The sequence below is a fragment of the Lepisma saccharinum genome, chromosome 15 (genome assembly GCF_977018435.1).
Source record: "Lepisma saccharinum chromosome 15, izLepSacc3.1, whole genome shotgun sequence".
Classification (NCBI taxonomy): Eukaryota; Metazoa; Arthropoda; class Insecta; order Zygentoma; family Lepismatidae; genus Lepisma; species Lepisma saccharinum.
In genome coordinates, this window is record NC_139243.1 from 51,488,809 (window position 1) to 51,495,825 (window position 7,017).

Genomic DNA, 7,017 nt, shown 5'->3' on the forward strand with positions numbered 1-7,017 from the left:
TATCAATATAAATTCACGACTGAACCTAAATGTTATAATATTTTAAAACTCTTCAAACGCCTCATTTAAAGCTGCTTTCACACCCACTAAATGGTATTTTTACTATTTTTTGTACCCCAAACAAGAACCCCAAATTCAATGTTGATAAATTGCATCACATCATGCATCCTTCTAGAAAAGCCCTGCAGAGTGTCACAGAAATTGGAAGGATTTTTTTTTCAATAGAAGGAGGAGCTGTTTAAAGGTCCAGCCAGGCTTAACTAAAGCAAAATTAAGAACAGTCTCCTAACAAGGAAATACATTATATCTGTTAAAAACTTTCGTACACAATTTTCAAAACTAATACTTTCATTCATTACTTAACAAGAACAAAAACTATAGTGTATCTGACTAAAATACGCGTAACTTTACCTAGGACAAAAGCTGAGGCTGTTAAAGGGACACTCAGGACACACGAGGATAAACATCATATTTATCTTCTTCATTCGATAACCACCGCCTTTGTCTGGTTTACATTCACCCAAGGACGTATTTTGCGCCCCCCCCCCCCCAAAGACTTAAAGTACGCAAATTAAATATTTCTTCCAATTCCTTGGAAGGCAAGGAATTGGGGTCATACGGCTTTGAAGAAATTACTAAAGATTTATGCGCACTGCTACTTACTATAATAGGCAAAATATTAATCAGGAACTTTACTTTTCGTTAATTGGATCTAACTCCTTTTTGTGTTATTCAATAAATATTCAATTCTTTGTCTATTTGACATTGATTTCCTTGCCAGAACAGTAGTTTTACACGTGCTGTTGTATCTCTTTTCATAGTATTTTTACCCATGCATGTAATAACAGCAACCTCTTCCTTCAGGGCCTCCCCGATGGCGCAGTAGTAGCGTCATCGCCTTGTAATCAAGGGGTCACGGGTTCGATACCCGGTGGAGGCACATAGTGGTCGGATTCCACTTTAAGCTGTAGGTCCAGTCTCGATTAGCCTTTCTGTGCATAAAGTGGGCTTAAAACACCAACACAATCAATCAATGTAATAAGAATACAATATTAATTAATTTACATATTTAATTAATATTATTTAATTTAATATATATATATATATATATATATATATATATATATTTAATATTAGAAATGAAGCAATCGGTCATTCCTGAACCGCAAATCCTTTACTATAACTTTAATGGTAGAAACACTGTTGACTCAATGATATCTTGCGTTAACACAAGCAACCTCTGCGTACAGCAGTGAAGATTTCCCCCGCATCGATAGTTTTATCATCCGGAGCCGGTCCGCTGAGCTTCCTTGTCCCTTGACCACTTTCAATTTTTCAGCAAGACCACAACCGGATACAGAACACGTCCATAAATGAAGCAAGCCAAAGGGTGGAGAAAGATTGGGGTAGGGGGAGAAAGGAAAAAAAATGAAGCAGAAGAAAAGGAAACACGGAAGAACAAGCGGATATCAGATTTGGAACAAGGCTTCGGAATTCCTGTATCGTCTCTTTCCTCACCCCCCCCCCCCTTCTCCCTATCCCGTCCGAATGAGGGAGTAGAGGCGAAACCGAAATTTTCCATCGATTACATATTTCTTCCGATGTAACAGTGCAGTGGTTCTGAAAGGAAGTTCTCCAGACCCTAAATTATCAGAAACGAAGTCAGTGTCCTGTGTTACACAGGAGTGATGCAGGAGCGTATATTCCAGGCTAACTAGGCTATCTGCGAAGTCTGAAGTCTAGAGAAAAGTAGATCAGAAATTGTAAATAATATTATTCATATCGGTGAGATGATGCTGATCCTGGAGTTGGCAACCTGATTTCTTATGAGTTGGCAACCTGATTTCCTATGAGTTGGGAACCTCATTTCCTATGAGTTGGCAACCTGATTTCCTATGCGTTGGCAACCTCATTTCCTATGCGTTGGCAACCTGATTTCCTATGAGTTGGCAACCTGATTTCCTATGAGTTAGCAACCTGATTTCCTATGAGTTGGCAACCTTATTTCCTATGAGTTGGCAACCTCATTTCCTATGAGTTGGCAACCTCATTTCCTATGAGTTGGCAACCTGATTTCCTATGCGTTGGCAACCTCATTTCCTAATAGTTGGTAACCTGATTTCCTTTGAGTTGGCAACCTCATTTCCTTTGAGTTGGCAACCTGATTTCCTATGCGTTGCCAACCTGATTTCCTATGCGTTGGCAACCTCATTTCCTATGAGTTGGCAACCTCATTTCCTTTGAGTTGGCAACCTGATTTCCTATTAGTTGGCAACCTGATTTCCTATGAGTTGGCAACCTCATTTCCTATGAGTTGGCAACCTCATTTCCTATGAGTTGGCAACCTCATTTCCTAATGGTTGGTAATGGATTGGTAGTGGTAGTGGTTGGTAGTGGATTTCTTATGAGTTGGCAACCCGATTTATTAGGAGTTGGTAAATTTATTTCTATTCATAGCCTAGGACCACGTGTCATTGTGAGATACCCCAGATCTTGGACGCCACTGGAGTGATGTGTTTCTTTAGTGGGTAGCTACTTCAGTTTACTCAATATTTTCGAAAGAATTCGTGCACGCTTGTAATGCTCTGAACATTACAAAACTGTTGTGTTATTTATCTTTGGAATTTTGGGTTTGTTTATTTTTTTTTTTTTTATATATATATACTGATGCAAGGCCCAACCGGCGGCTGACCTACAAAGCTTCATCTGCAACCACCAGTCGTCATCGGGGATGTGTTCCTCGATGAGTGTCAACAATCTCAGTTGCGAGGTAGGGGAGACCGGGGTTAGTTGTTACGATTTCAACTTCGGAATTTTTTATGAGCTTCCTACTGCACATGCAATAATCAAATTTTCAATATTAAACCATCACACCTTTGGGCAATGCATATATTTTTTTCCAATGGAATAGCTTTACATTATGAACTTGTAAACGTTACATTTTTGGAACACGGAAAATTGCCCCACAATGGAGCAAATTATTACATATCGGGGCACGTTGCTACAACAAAGTTTTATACAGGGTGGCTCAATAAGTCACTTAACACCCCAGTACAAGGCCACTGCGGCATGGAACGTGAAAATGGCGATGACCAATCGTTGCCTGGCCAAGGGGGAACCACATTGACGTCACCCGCATGGTCGGCAGCCATCTTGATGTCCGCCATCTTGAAATCAACTTCAGAAATTTAAATAGGAAGGGGGTCGTGAACAACTCTCTCCCCCCACCCGTTTTACAGTACGTTTGGCAACATGCTGTGCATTCTATGCTCATTTGTTTCGTCCCGATGCCTTGTGACTCGAAAATGTCCGATGTTAGTCGAAGAGAATCGCTGATTCGTTGTTTCCCAACCGTCAGCTGGAAGTGCGAGCAGTATAGTGGGTCACAGACAACCAGTATCAGAAGTACAATTAGATGGACTAACCTGTAGACGTCAAGCTGGAACGAGATTTACAAATAATCACCTTGTCAACAGTCTGGCAATATTCATGGCAAAGTAACTATTCGTAAATGATTAGTGTAAAATGTTGATATAAATTAATTTTCATTGTGACAATTGTTATTATTTTTAGCCATCAAAAACCTGGAATTATGCTTGAATCGTCTCTGGTTCATTGAGTATCTACGTTGAATAACATTCCACTTCTCCAAAGCAAAATATTTAATTTCTGCACTAAGAATATCGGCTTATTTGTATTTTGTCGCTTTTCTGCGACTTTTGATGAGGATGAGTGATGATATGAAATTGATGAAGGGACACTCACCAAATAATACCCATGCCTAGTGCCGGGATTCGAACCCGTGACCTCCGTAGCGCCACGGGGGACGGTACCTGCTTAGTTTGGATCACAAATAAGCATTTTTTTTTCTACTGGCACATTTCTATAAATTGTGCTGTGATCCGTTAAAAAATTAAAAATATAAATAAAATCAGGACTATGTTAATGAAATATTAAATAAGGTTCATTGAATATGCAGTATTAAAACGATTGTACGTGGTTTTCTTCGATGGCGGTGCAGTCAGTTATAGCCAACGTCATTATTATCCTCTGACGTCACTGATTGCGTAAAAAGTCTGCGAGCTGAAGCGACGAGGGGCCGTTAACTGGAGTTTTATGTGCCTGGCATTCTCCTGCGAAGAGACAAAAAGCTAAATGGAGCGAGTGCATGTGTGGCAGCGAACGCGGTTGCTGCACTGCTCGAAGGAGATATGTGCGTGTGACCGGTTTCCTCGTGGCATTGTGATGGAAATGAACCTGCATAGATTGCTAAAATGCAGCTCTCTGCCCCTGGTGGCGGGTCCAGCGATGCGCGAGAGATATGGACAGTCCGTGCGGTTTGCGTGGCAGGTCTTAATGTGTGTTCAAGCGAGGCAGGAGCTTCAAGGAGAGCGACACTCGATTACGCTGTGGAACGCTAGTGTCATCTAGCGCCGGACATTGGAAGCCACTTCTGGACCCCGGTACCTTAAATTTATCAGGGCTGAGCGGATACCGATCCGATGTATCGGTCATGGCCGATATTTTTCCGGCATTTTGATCGTTCGAGCGGTTTGCAAAAATGCCACGCAGTCTAATTATGCTGGAAGTTATGCAAAAATGGAAGTTTCCATTCATTTTGCACCAATATTATGTGGAAAAAACTGTATGTTGAGATTACATAACAGGTTTAATATTTTACGGCAAAACTCTGGTAAATTGGAGTGGAATAAATAACCATTAATATTAATAATATTAATATTATAAATACTTTGAACATCTTTTGATTGCTAAAATTTTCAAGTATTGGTATTGGTATCGGTTGGAATCGGTAAGATTATCGGTATCGGTGGGTATCGGCAATATTATCGGTATCGGTAGGAACCGGTAGGATTATCGGTATCGGTTGGAATCGGTAAGAGTATTGGTATCGGTGTGAATCGGTAAGATTATCGGTATCGGTGGGAATCTGTAAGAGTATTGGTATGGGTGGGAATCGATAAGATTATCGGTATCGGTTGGAATCTGTAAGATTATCGGTATCGGTGGGAATCAGTTAGAGTATTGGTATCTGCGGGAATCTGTAAGATTATCGGTATCGGTGGGAATCGGAAAGATTATCGGTATCGGTGGGAATATGTAAGAGTATTGGTATGGGTGGGAATCGATAAGATTATCGGTATCGGTGGGAATATGTAAGAGTATTGGTATCGGTGGGAGTCGGTAAGATTATCGGTATCGGTTGGAATCTGTAAGATTTTCGGTATCGGTGGGAATCGGTAAGATTATCGGTATCGGTGGGAATCGGTAAGAGTATTTATATCGGTCGGAATCTGTAAGATTTTCGGTATCGGTGGGAAGCTGTAAGATTGTATCGGTGGGAATCGGTAAGATTATCGGTATCGGTGGGAATCGGTAAGAGTATTTGTGTCGGTTGGAATCTGTAAGATTATCGGTATCGGTGGGAATCAGTTAGAGTATTGGTATCGGCGGGAATCTGTAAGATTATCGGTATCGGTGGGAATCGGAAAGATTATCGGTATCGGTGGGAATAGGTAAGAGTATTTGTATCGGTCGGAATCGGTAAGATTATCGGTATCGGTGGGAATCGGTAAGATTATCGGTATCGGTGGGAATCTGTAAGAGTATTGGTATCGGTGGGAGTCGGTAAGATTATCGGTATCGGTTGGAATCTGTAAGATTTTCGGTATCGGTGGGAAGCTGTAAGATTGTATCGGTGGGAAGCTGTAAGATTGTATCGGTGGGAATCGGTAAGATTATCGGTATCGGTGGGAATCGGTAAGAGTATTTGTGTCGGTCGGAATCGGTAAGATTATCGGTATCGGTGGGAATCGGTATGGTTACCAAAATAAAAATCCAAAATTCTTGACTTTTCCATTACTTTTTCTTAGCCCTTTTTTTTTAGTTTATCTTAACTTTTAAAGGTATTCGACCCCTACACAGATAAAGTTGGTATTTAGCAATTAAGAAAATAATATATTTAATGAATAAATCCCACCAATAAGCCAAATAAGATGAAAAGTGAAGCTGTATTTAAGAAGAGAATTAGATTTGCTTTATCCTGGACTGCATTTGCCCAACTAATGAAGCTCTGACGTCTGAATTCAGTCAGTATAATTTTTACTTGGCGCTCATGTTATCGTCCCTATATATTGTCCCTTCATCCATCTTATCTTACCACAATTCATCCTCGTCTTCGCGATTAGCCAAAGGGGCAGGAAAGTGACGTGAAATAAACTAATCAATGAGTCATTGTCAAAATGAGTCAAAAATTCTTGAGGAAAAGTAAAATTTCTTGAATTTTTATTGACTTCTTGACACACTTGTTGATTTCTTTACTTTTTCCTGACTTTTCATGACTTTCTTGACTGGGTATCTGTTGAAGGTGGTATCGGCTTAGCCATAATTCCAAATACCATTGAATTTATAATATTTATAAATTCCATGAGGCAAGTTTTTCATAGTTTAAATTCTATTTTTATCGAGGAAGAGAAAGAAAACTGTATGTAAAATAAAGCAGAATCTGTTTACTTTGTTGTAGCTCTCGCCACGTAAACTGTCCTGTGAAGGTCTGGGCTTCCCCTTGCCTCCTCCACGCCCCTGGCCCTCTAGGGTATCCACACTTCTCACTTATAAGATGCTCGGTCACTTCGCGTGTTGTACGTATGCGGTTGATTTCGTCGGGTTGAAATTGTTGCTTATTGGCAACACAGTAGGTAGGTGGCGTGACCTTGACTGGGCTGTTTTCGTGGCGAGAGCTTTAGTGTCCTTTGCAGTACAAGCCATCTGACAGACGTAAGATAATTGCAAAATATGATATCTTGAAGTCGATTAGGTAAATTTCAGTTTGAAATTCTTGTAGAATTAACATTTTTTCCTTAGATTAGTATATCCCATAATACGTATGGCTTATTTTGAAGATGTATTTCGAGTCTGAATATGTGAAATTGCAAATAAACTCCGCACTTAAATTAAATATTTTAAAATATAGTATATGCCATTTAATTCAATTAAATT